Source organism: Cupressus sempervirens, chromosome 2 (genome assembly GCF_028749045.1).
Source record: "Cupressus sempervirens isolate cs-2001-9-10 chromosome 2, ASM2874904v1, whole genome shotgun sequence".
NCBI lineage: Eukaryota > Viridiplantae > Streptophyta > Pinopsida > Cupressales > Cupressaceae > Cupressus > Cupressus sempervirens.
The window spans coordinates 17,872,327-17,885,964 of record NC_143119.1 but is presented as its reverse complement, the minus strand read 5'-3'; positions in this window follow the sequence as shown (position 1 = coordinate 17,885,964).

The window sequence follows — 13,638 nt, the reverse complement described above, 5'->3', positions numbered from 1 at the left end:
GTTAGAAATTTGAATTAATCAAAGCACATAGAAGATAAGAATTGATGTGCTGGTTTATTTAATGCATGAGGAGAGTTTGTTAAGTGATCAAAGGCAAGGATTTGATCAAAAGTTTCTAGAAGAAGATAGAGAACAAAAATATGGAAGGATTTGATGAATCTGATCTAACCCAAAGATCAATGGTGATGTTTAAGTCAAAAAATATCAATATTACCTATTTAAGGAGGCATAAGATATTTTTTCTAAGGTTGGTTCATTGTTGATTTGCTATCTTAAGGAGAAGATGTAAAGAATAGAACAACAGAAGTGAAGTGTGAAGAGTGATTGCTTGAGGAGATGCCAAACAAATCAATGATGGAGATGATAATGGAGGCCAATCAATGGACTAGAAGATGAGTGAATGGAAATTTGAATTTGCAAAGTGAGTTTTACTTTACATATCAAACCTATCATTACATTCTAACTATTATATTAGTCAAAATCATTTAATGTAGGTTGACCTAACAAACATTTTGTAAATCCTTTAATCAAGGTGACATTCTAATGGAATGTTCTAAAGTCCTGTAACAAGGCCACTCCTAGTAGGTTGATTAAATCATTTAATAGGGTCACACATTTTATAGTGTGTTGTATAACCTTTAATAGGGTTGGTTCTTAACCAAGCTCACTCCAGAAGAGTGAAAAAATAGTAGCATGTTATTTGGTGGTTTTTCCAAAATTGGTTTTTCATGTTAAATTGTGGTGTCGAAGTGTTATTTTCATGTATGGATGTTATTGTTATGCATGCTATATTTTACAGTAGTTTATTTACAAGCAATCAACACATATAAGGAACATAGAGTTAAGTAATTACATAAAAAATTTGCTTTGTTGATGATATGCTATATAGACCAAGTGGGTATATGATATTGATTAATATGTTTGAAGTTATTAAAAGTTGAATTGGTACATTTGGACCTGACGATAACTAATTCACCTGCCTCTTAGTTATTCTAAATCATTATAACAAAGTTCATGTTAATAAATGAGATGGGTAAGAAGAAACAAATCCCTTTTAAATTACAAAATGTTAAATTATGAAGAGTACAATTTTGCATAAAAAAGTGTGAGCAATGGGAACATCAATCTTTAAACCTAAAATTTTCCACACTAGTTCATGAACTTAGGAAGTTAGAGTATTTGCAAGAATAACTTGGGAAGGATGCCAATAAAGCTTTGGAGGCTCTTCAAAAATACATAAAGGGGCTACATCTAGTAGAGTTTGGGACAAAAAAGGATGTTGCATCTTCCTTGATAGAGATAAGGGGGGGAATTGGAGCCTTGTCTAAGAAAATTAAAAATTACAAGACCAAATCCCTTTGAAAAGCATAAATATGACACTTGGGGAATAAATTGCAACACTTAATGGCCTAGGAGATATTAGAAAATATATTGATATAGATGGAATGATTATTGAATTGGAACAACAACTTTAGATTATGCAAGACTCCTTTCAAAATCATATCCTTCCTATTCCCTTTGAAGCCCTTGTGTCTCCTTTAAGAAGAACTTCATCATTTATGAATAATACGTAAAGGGGCTACATCTAGTAGAGTCTGGGACAAAAAAGTATGCCAGTAAAGCTTTGGAGGCTCTTCAAAAATATGTAAAGGGACTACATCTAGTAGAGTCTAGGACAAAAAAGGATGTTGCATCTACCATGATAGAGATAACAGGGGGAATTGGAACCTTGTCTAAGAAAATTAAAAATTGCAAGACCAAATCCCTTTGAAAAGAATAAATATGACACTTGGGGAATAAATTACAACACTTAATGGCTTAGGAGATATTAAAAAATATATTTATATAGATGGAATTTGATTATTGCATTCGAACAACAAATTCAGATTATGCAAGACTCCTTTGAAAATCTTGTCCTACATATTCCCTCTGAAGCCCTTGTGTCTCCTTTAAGAAGAACTTCATCATTTATGAATAATACTTATTATATCTTCTTTTTTTTAAAGTTTATTCTAGCTTAAATTGTATCTTATAATTTAACTTTCTGCATGTTGTCTTTAATTACAATATGTCTGAAATTTGCCTCATGATTATACATTTGAATTTTCTATCCTTAAAGAAAGTTGTATGATGAAGAAAATTCCAAAAGAATACATGAATGATGATTTGATATATTAAAAATTTGACATATGTGGTAAAAAACATAGACTTTTTTATCTTTGTTTAAGTTAAACATCAGCTAAATGTATGTGCCAAGGAAAAAGAAATTGGATCTAGTATTTTTTTAGAAGTTTTTGGGTTTTTTAAAAGAAAAAAGTTTTGTTTAATTTATTTGAATATTCAAGAGACAAAGAATCAAGATGAAGATAAAAGCCCTCTTAAATTTCCACCAACAATAGCTCTTCATATTTTCCCATTTTATTGAATATTTCTAGGATTTTCACAATAAGCAGGGACGCCTACTCTAATAGAGCTCTTGTTTCTTTAGTCACCAACTTAGTAATAGTATATGTCTATAATTAATAATGACAATATGTCTAGTACAAGACATTAAATGTCATCCTTATGGATAACCCTTCCATGGCATACCTACTCGCTATAAACATGCATTATATGTGTGTCTTGTCTTATCAATACACTATGAAGATTTCCTAGTAACCATGTAAAAGGTGATCTCCAATACCCATTCCTCAATTTGTAGTGTATAAATTTATATATTAGAAATAGGGCTAAATATTTTAATTTAAAATATGAAACATATTTTTGGAGGATACCTAAACAATATTATTATTTTTTTAATCAAAATTAATTTAATAGTGCTTATTGTTACATTTAGAAACAATTTTTTATTTTAGTATGTTTTGTTTTTATATTATTTTAAAAAACTAAAATTGTGAAATTTATTCTAAATCAAGTATATTTTACTATTTTAATGGCAATTCAAATGTGCAAATAGTTATATTGATTTTTCTAATCACTTTAACATTAGAATTTTGTATAAAGTAAGAATTTAATTTTAAAAAATTAATTTTAAAAAAAAATTAAAAACATAAACATGAGAACATGACTATTCTTCAAAATAGTTTTAAAACTTTTTTTGTTAATTGATGTGCAAAATGAATTTGAAAACTAAAACATAAACATGAAAATATAAAGAATTATTAAAGTTTAAAGTATTTAAATATATTCACTTCAAATTTAAAAAAGCATCACCGAACTATTTTACCAATTAAAAACAACTCATTAAAAGATAAGTGGGAGATATTTTCCACAACAAGTCAAATTGTGATACCGCTATTAGGATTTAACTGTCTAATTTTTGAACACTTAGCACTCATTGGATCTAGGTGATGCTCACAAAATTTAAGCATCGGTACTTCCAAGGAGGTCACCCATCCCAATGCGACTCTAGCTTGAGTGTGCTTAACTATGAACCATTCATTATAAAACCCCTTAAGCTCAATAATTGATAAGTGGGAGATATTTTCCACTACAAAACAAATTGTGATACTACTATTAGGATTTAACTATGTAGTTTTTGAGTCAAACTCATTGACCCATATTTCATGAGTAGTAATTCACATGAACCCATCTCTCTTGAGAATGAATGGAACACTTAACACTCATTGAATCTAGATGAAGCATCAGGACTTCTCGAGAGGTCACACATCCCAATACTACTCTAAATTGAGAATGCTTAACTATAGAGTTACCTCCATGGTTAAACCCACTCAGCTTGCAACCCCATTGGCAAAACCTTTAGCAAGTGTTTTGCCTTATGAACCATTCATTAGAAAACCCCTTAAGCTCATAAATTTATAAGTAGGAGATATTTTCCATAGCAAGTCACATTGTGATATTGTTATCAAGATTTAACTGTGGTTTTTGAGTCAAACTCACTGACTCATATTCATGAATAGTGGTTCACATGAACTCATCTCTCATGAGAATGAATGACACACTTAGCATTCATTGGATCTAGGTGATGATCATAGAGGTGAAGCACTATGACTTCTCGAGAGGTCACCCATCCTAGTACTACTCCAACTTGATTTCCTTATCTCATCTCAATGCAACTTTCCAGCTACATTCTAATGAATGATACAATGAAAATGGTACTTCTCTATAAATTTCTATAAACACCTTTTGAAATTTTTTCAAACCGCATCTTGTACTTTTACTTTGTTCTTCATTTAACTTCTTGTAATGAAGTTTCACACCTTCTAATAAACCATACTTTTTCACTTTATCAAATTGGTCCTCAATAGATACAAAGGTTTTGAAATCAATGTCAGATGTATAACTAGACTTCAACTTATTACTTGATGGTTCTTCATTAACATCTTCTGGTATATCATCTTCAATCTCTTTATCCTCTTTGTAACCTTTTTGTTTCACTTTCTTTCCTTTTTCATATTCCTTGTTAGCTTTAACAGTGACATCAATGGAATTCATAGGTTATGATTTGGCTTTATTTTCTTGTTTTCTAGGTGGTTGAACTTTTGAAGGAGGAGAGGGTTTCTCCTTCTTGACTACAATGTAAACCCTTGTCTTCTTGTTGATTTAACTTTGACTAACTACAAAAGATAGAACTTCTACCTCTTCATCTCCAACTCCAAATAATGGTTTTGTAACCTTTTGAGCTTCATGTCATGCTTCTTGTAAAACTTATCTATTCTTGTGTAAACCCTTGCTATTTAACAAAAGATTCAACTACTTTCCTTTCTCTTTTCTTAATGATGGGTAAACACCTATGAAACCTCATGGTACTTTTCATGATATTTTCCAAATCTCTTTACATTGGTATCCACTAGATTACATAATAAAGAATTAACATAACTAATAGAAGTATATGTCTCTAGCTCATACCTCATTGGCACTACCCAAGTAGTCCTAAAAATAACTTCTTTTGTCTAATAAGTGTCAGTGTCTGCCATAAAGAACATTTCTTCTTTATATTTGTCTACTAATAGGTAGGAATTATTTCCCTCTAATTCATATCTTAGATTTTTTTGAAGTATTCCCATGATTGTTTATTGGAGTTATTACCAAGAATTTTAGCAAAATGCCTCATTTGATCATATATTGGTGTACCAAGTTATTCCCATGTAATGAAACCAATACTGGGAAATGACCTTTGGAAGTAGAAAAATATACCCAACATCAAATGATGTACTTGAAAATTGCCTTCCTCTAATTCTTGATCTGGACTCAAGATTATAAATCAATTGATCTCTTATTGCAATAGGGTAAGTACACAAAGATGGGGGATCAAAAAGGGGGTATAACTTTCCACTTTTTCTTTTCTTTCTGAACAAATTTGCTTCAGGGATGAAATCTATCTAATGGCTAATAGCTCTCTTGGGTGGCAATGTTGTATTTCCATCACCTATAATATCATCAAACTATTCAAGCAGGTTTTACACTTCCTTAAGCAACTGTGATCTGATTGTGCTTTGTGCATTTTGTCACTTGACAATGATGCCATACCCTGTGCCTTCTCCTTCCCTCATGATGTTTAGAAATTCTCACCCACCATTAGGATATTAGGTCCCACCAATTGTGTTCTTTCTCCTGTTGGAAATAATCAAGACTAGCTAGGTTACTAAGAGGGGAGGGGTGAATCGGTAACCTTAAAACTTTTGACAAATTCAACACTTATATAACTTAATCCATTCACCATTAATTGATCTAATCTACTGCATGCATGAGAAACTGAAAGATAAACATTCATGGCACATGAACACAATATTTGGTGACCTAGAAACCTTCCAGTTAGAAAGTAAAACTGGGGTGGGGATGATACCCACAAAACTTTGATATTACAGTATAAAGTTGGCCTGTTAAAGCTTACAATGATCACTTCTAATGATCTACCATGTTAGGAGCAATTAGGACTGCTAGGTCCACTTTGTTAGAGTTTTTGCAAGCATACAATGAAGTATGCACTCAATAAAGAGATTTGAAGAAAAGACTATCAAGTCTACCCTGTTAAAGGATTTGAATCTGAGTCACCTATTAGGATGAAACAATAGATCTGACTTACAACTTAATTACTGATTTAGATCCTTTAAATGCTGATCACATTTTTGTGATAGATGTAACTTGACTACTCCTGATTTGACCTTGTTGTTCACTTTATTTTGTTGATTCACATTCACATGTTGATCATCACATTTCCTTTCACTCTTCTCAAAACATTACTTCATACACAATTGAGTATGATACAATACATTACATATATACCATCCCAATTCTCATAATTACAAGGTTGGCTAAATCACAAGATAACACCAATATTACTAAGTTGGCCCAACTGTAGAAACTCGGGTTCTAAAAGCTGACTTGGTGAACTTCTAATACTCAGTGTCCACTACATTACTCAGCATTGTCATGCACTCGATAGAAGTAGAGGCTCGGCCCATACTAATCACTCAATATAGCTTCAAACTTGGTGAACATTGGAGACTCAGTAGATATAGTGTCACTTGGTAGAAACTGAATACCATGTTTACCTTGCTTGCACTTGGTAAACACTACTCATCCCATCACTCAGTTAACACTAGCTTCACATCACAAGAACTGATGACTCGGTAGACACTATGAAGCTTAGTAACCACTAACTGCTCAGTAAGAACTAAACTACTCAATCTAAACTGCTAGACTTTGCACTATCCGAATTCACTTGGTAACCACTTGAATGCTCGAAAAACACTGGAGACTGAATGATGAACTCAATAACCATACAAAACCTGAATAAGTGTTGTCACTAATAAAAAACAAGACTTAATGCCAACATCTCCCTCTAACAAATATTGAATGGTGTAAGACTTCTCTCCTTTCTTAAACTTGTGCACATTCTTGTTAGGATTAAAACCATGAAAAAAATAACAATTACATGCAAATATAAACAATATCATAAAATAATAGATCACATAGAAAAGAACACAAGACACCAAGATTTAACTTGGTTCACCCAATCCTTGGGCTACATCCAACAAATAGCAAGTCCAATATTATTATGATCCAGTGATTACAACTTGATTACAATTTGTAATCCCTTACAGCTCAATACCACCGCAAGAAGAAATTTTTGCATCACACCTTATGAAACAATCCCTAACCCTAAGCCCTTTTATTCAAGTATTTTTGCCGCTTTAGGTGTAAAATTAGTTACAACATGCCGGCCATAAATTGGCAAATAAATAATAGCCAATTGGAAAATAGTAGCCCAATTTTTTTTTGAATTTATGAAGTATGTACAGTACTTGCCTGATCAGTCACAACAAACTAACAATTCTCGCTACCATCATATTGGACTTCTCTATCATATTGACATGGCCTCCCTAAAAGGATATGGCATGCATCCATTGGCAGTATATCACAAAGAACTTTGTCCTTATACCTATCAATATTGAAGTCAGCCCATGCTTTTTCCTTTACCTCTACATGTTGACCCTTATTTAGCCATGTGACTCTATAAGGACTATTATTAGGAAGTCTTTTTAGTTTTAATTTTCCTTGTGATATTGCTATCAGGATTTAACTGTGTGATTTTGAGTCAAACTCATTGACCCATGTTTCATGAGTAGTGATTCAATAAGGGTCAATGAGTTTGACTCAAAATCACACAGTTAAATCCTGATAGCAATATCACAATTTAACTTGCTGTGGAAATTATCTCCTACTTATCAATTTAATTTTCCTACTGCCTCTTCTAAAATTATGTTATCAGTGGACCCAGAGTCAATGATAACTTTACATACCTTGTTTTGCACCTTGAATTTGACCCTAAATAGGGTTCTTCTTTGGCTTGGCTCCTCCCTCATGGGCTCCCTAATGAGTGTTCTTTTGAACATTAAATGCTTACCTTCTTCTAAATCAAGTGGGATATTGATTGCCTTCTTGCTACCACCATCTTCTTGAGCATAAGCCACCTTTCTTTCTCATGAGGTAGAAGCCTTCTCTAGACACCTATAAGAGGGATGCCCTAGTTGGTTATAGTTGTAACATTTCATGGTGGAAAAGTATGAAGGACCTCTGCCTTGACTATTATTTATGCCTATAAAGCTACTATTAGCTCTGGCTCTTTGGTTAAATCCACCTCTTGGACTACTTGAACCACTTTGTTCACTTGGTGTACTATCCCCTTGATGTCTAGTTGCTTGGCCTCTTCCATCACCAAAATTGCCTCTCTGATTGCTTTTCTCCCTTCCTTTGCCTTTGGTTTTATTGTTGAAGTCTTGTTTCTTCTTTAATTTCTCCTCTACCTTCTTTTGCACCATGTTAGGAATCCACAACTAAAGTTCCTCTTAGATGTTCCAACTCAATCCATTGATGTACCTAGCTATCTTAATGCTTTTAGCCTCTTGCACTTTGGATCTTAGTAGAAGTTTCTAAAACTCCTCAATATAACTTGCCACAATATTATCCCTTTGTTTGATATTTTGCCTTTTTGTGTGCAACTGCACTTCAAAATCTTTAGGAAGGTAGGTTTTTTGAATCTGACTCACCATACTCTTCCAGTTTGCATAAGGTTTCCTTCCCTCTTTCACTCTTTCATCTTGAGTGAATTTCCACCATGTGAGAGTTGCTCCTCTCATCCTTGCTTTTGCTACTTTCACCTTGTGGGTTTCTATCACATTGTCACTTTCAAAATAATTTTCCATGCCTTCCAACCATTCTAAGACATGGTCAGTATCCAAATTTCCACTAAATAGTGGTACTCCTTCCAAAGCCTTCTAGTTTAGTGCCTTGATTTCTCTAAGAAATGGTTCCTCAACTATTTCAAGATCAAGTGGGGTGCCTCCTCTTCATCATACATTGGTTGCTTCTTCCTACCACATTCCCCCCATTGGTTGACCTTATTGGTCACTACTTAAATCTTAAGAGTTGCTCTCTCAAGTGTTGTTTCCAAGGCTATTGTCTTAGCCTTCAATTCTAGGTTTTCCTCATCTTACTCTTGAAACTTCTTATCCAACTCTGCATTTGTTACCATGGCAGATCATATGGAGGATTCCTCTTCACAGTCAAACATACACTTATATCTCCCAAAATCAAATTGCTCTGATACCAATTTAATAGGATTAGTATAGGGTAGGGTAGGTAGATTATTGTCACTCCTTGATATCCTCTACTTACACATGGTTAACCTTAATCACTTAGAGACAACTTTCCCCTAAACTAGCCTACCCATTTACGCTTGAATATTAGCTTAAAACTTCTTTCTAGGCCTCCCTAATGACTTATCTAATCTTGCAAGGGTTGGAGGCTCTTCCTAGGGTGTCTTGGAATTCTATCCATCCATATTTTACAATACATTCATTAACTTTTTGTACAATCTCTTCAAACCAATGAAAAACTCCTTTTAGGCCTAATAGCCCCCAATTAGTCCTCCTAACAGACTAACCTTGGAATTTCAAAAATATTTCCTTATCAAGGCCACAAAAGAACCTCAATTTTAGATACCCTTTTCAAATGCCTTCAAGATTCATAAGGTCTTTGGTTCCCAAAATCTATCAAACGCCCTTACCCAAATTTTGAGGGTTTGCTAGGGTTTATCAGCAATTTAGACAAGCCAGAGCCAAATTTTCCCTTTCTCACTCACCAAAAACTTTAAAATATTATCCTTGTAGTCATAGTGTCTTCACACTATACTATATACTCTCATAACACCCATTCCATTCAAAATACATCACCCTTGCAAGGAAATTGCCTTCCTTGTTTCAACTTCTAGCCAAGAATAGCCCACAGTCTCGCCTGGGGCTTCTAAGGAAATGGCTTGGCCCTTTAATTCTTGCTCCATCCTTCCTACTACACAAATTACAATGTGTTTACTAGAATTTATCAAGGTTTTAGAGAGTTTCAACCATGGGGAATGCAAGTAGACACCATTTTGTAAAGTATGCCCTAGTACTGGCTAGCAACTAGGCAATTTACAAGAACATTTATTGTGGACACAAAAATATTGATAGAACCTTAAAAACAAAACAAAAAGAAAGTAGTAAATTCTTAGAAACTAAAACCAAATGCCAAAACTTACATCAATCACATTTTTATGGAATCCACTCTCTTTTATTCAAAAATTATCATTATTTCTCTATATGTTCTATGCATTTGTACTCCTCAAACTTCCAACTGGTAACAAGATGAATTGGAGAGATTTAACACATCATTTTTTAACCAATGAAACCAACTCCTTATTTTTGGTAACCTTTTTTTCCTATTAACCACTTTTGCAACTTCTTGGACAAGAAAATTGCAAAATTGCAAAATTGACAATTTTTGCATTTTTACACTTTTGACCTTATAAAACCTATGTAGCATGACTCAAAATCACCCATGTAAGTTATTAGACCATGAGATATGCTTTCTGGATTTTATTGTGTAGATTTTTTTTATCATCAACATTTTGGATCATACTACATGATCCATCATCAAAATGTAAGAGAAGAACATAAAAGGATTCTTCTCTTGCATCCTGATGATGGATCATGTAGTATGATCTGAAATGTTGATGGTAAAAAAACCCTACACAATAAAATCCAAAAAGCATATCTCATTCTCATGGATTGTGGAAATCTAATAGATCTTATTAGACCATGTTTAGGTCATTTCCATTCTTAACTACCCTTCTACACTGAACTATCCCTCTAAGACAACTTTTACATTGTTTGCCCCTAATTGACAACATTTAGCCAATGCAGCATTTTGATATCAAGATGCCTATAATGCACAACATTTGTGCTTCACATGCATGAGGAACCCTATGCTAAGGAACTCTTTATTCCTCCTATGTCTTTCCAAGACCCTTATTTATTCCTAATGACCTATCCTAGGTTCTCCTACACCAAGTAACACCATCTAGGCCAAAGGACAAGGTGTTCATCACTAAAAGTAAGTCAACATAGCTCACTGTCAAGCTATTACCAAGGAGCCCATTAAGGAAGAGAAAGCAGGAAGATGTACAAGTGAATCCAAAGAAACTAATAGTTACAAAAGAGGAGGAAGAAGAGGAAAGAATAGAGTCTAATGAGACTAGAAAACTACAAATTGTAAAGGTACTCTCTCCAATAACTATGGATCAGGTATGTGAAAATATGATTTTAAAATATTTTGGGTCTTAATTATTTACAGTATGATTCTTTAAGCAATAAATATCAAGATAAACTTGACAAAACTTTAATTAATATGTTAATCAATTTTACACATACTCCTATGGAAGTGGAAACTGGAATTCCTGTGGGATTGTATAACAGAGTGGATGTCAAATGGAAATGGGAATTGACCATAGAGAGGAAAATAAGTGAAACAATATTGGCACATGGCATGCCAGATTTGAAAAATGCTCATTGACCAAGGGACAAGGCATACAAAGTTTTTAAGAATAAAGTACCTAAGGTTGAAAAAGAAAGTATTGAATTATGGAAAGAAGTATTTGGAGTACATACTTCAATTGTACAGGTGACGAAAAACCAAGATGCTACAAAATTTGAAAATGAAGAAGAGCAGGAAGTAGTTAAGCTAGCAGCAAAAATGGAAGAACTTATTAGTGGAATTACATTTAAGGATACCATCACAATTGAAGATGACACTAACATCCCTCCACCCAATCCAAAATACTCACTGAAGAAGATATTCAAGGAGTGATGAAAGACTCAAAAAAACTCTATACAAATCTAATTATGTTACAAGTAATCGAATATCCAAAGCTTGAAGTAAAGAAGATTGATGATATTATAGTCACACCAATTATAGAGGCTACAAGTGATGTGCTACTTGGTAAGGCATTAATTATATATTTTTCACTAATGACTTGTATGCAATTTTTGAAGATGGAAGAAACTTTTGAGAAAGTTTCAAGCACAAAGTCAGTAGATGAAGGAATCACAGAGAAAGAGAAAGAGGCTACTCAAGGTCTCATTCAAATGTTGAGTACAAAGGTTGCAAAACCTACACCAATGACACCAATACAATAGGTGATATCTACACCAATGTAGTAACCAAAGGTAAGATCAAGTGAGAAAGGGAAGAAATTATAGCTATCACTGTCGAGTGATACACCCTCAAGATCTCAGGCTATGACTCATGTAGAAGATGATGTTGATGAGTCAATAGACCTTAATGAGGTAATTACTTTACCCACATATTATTTGAATAATCTTACTTTAGAGAAAATGCATGAACTACAAATCTTGTTAAGTCATAAGGCTAAACAAGAACAACTAAAGAGAGAACAAAAGAGAAGACGGGCATTGTATACTATCAGAGACATTTTTATAGATGCTTTTAGCATTATAGATGTCAATCATCAGCATACAATTTTGGATCAACTAGTCTATGTGGTTGATAAAGTTCAGACAGAGGACATAGAAACAAATGAGAAATTTTTACAATAGTCTGAAAGGAGAATGGACCATAAAGTTTTGTAGAAAGTCTTGCATGAACCTACATAGAGGCAAGTCGAGCTTTCTACAACCATTACACAATTGGAAACAATTTTGAAAATAGTAAACTCTTTATATCTAAGATTGTGTGATGTAGATCTATTTACAGAAGACACTCAACGACCATTGCAGTTATTACATTAAAGTATGAAGACTAAGGCTCACTCTTTGAGCACAAACACTAGTTCAAGTTCATCTTCATTGGGTGAACTCATCTTTAATCAGATGAGGTTAGCTGAACTCATAGCTAAAGATACAAAAATAAGGACCATGTTAGCATTAATTCAACTTCAATTAATTCCATACATAGATATGTTTTAGAAGGTTATTTTCTGTTGCCAAGGAAATTTTGTAGAAAGACACAAATTTTGCACATATTGCAAAATTTATTGACCTAGCAACTGAGCTAGAGATATAGTTTCAAATTTTGGACAAGGTACAAGAAATATGGAACCAAGGCTATGCCAATATTATGGCAAGTCATCATTTTTTTTTAGAAGTTCCAACTCACCCCAAAAGCCACAGCTACTATCAGTGACAAAAACAAGGGGGATAGTAAAGAGTAAATAAGTTAAGTAGGATATTACAGAAGCAAGAAGGGAGAAGTAACAAGTAAGGGGGAGTTACAAGTTAGAGTCAAAGAGTTATGAAGAAGTTAGCAAACAAATCAAATTTTGGTCTCAAGGGAGAATACATTTTTGTAAGGAATGATTTCATGGCAAAGTGTTTTTGCTACTAATGTCAAAGGGGGAGATTGTTGGTCTCTAAGCCTACATTTTTTATTAGTGACCAAACACTTAGTCATTTGCAAGTCATTTACTAGGAAAGATTACAAGGTCATCACTACGATCATGTTTTCTACTAAAGGCTAAGCAGGTTACACTTAGACCGAGTAGAACAATGATTGTTGATCATTTAGTAGAGATCGAGCAGATATGTGAGCTAAGGAATATAGTATGAGGCGAGTAATATAATGATGACCAAGCATAGTGAGAAGTTATCAAGTGCTAAGCACACAAACATGTAGAAGCTAAGCAACAACATATATGGCTGAGCATCAAAGTATTCTGGTGCCAAGCAATATTGTTTTGATATGTGAGTTTGTAATGACACAAACAATTATGAGAATCATTTTGGCCAAAATTTCTATGAGATTTAATATCTGTAGAGCCAGATCAGATACTATTTACAC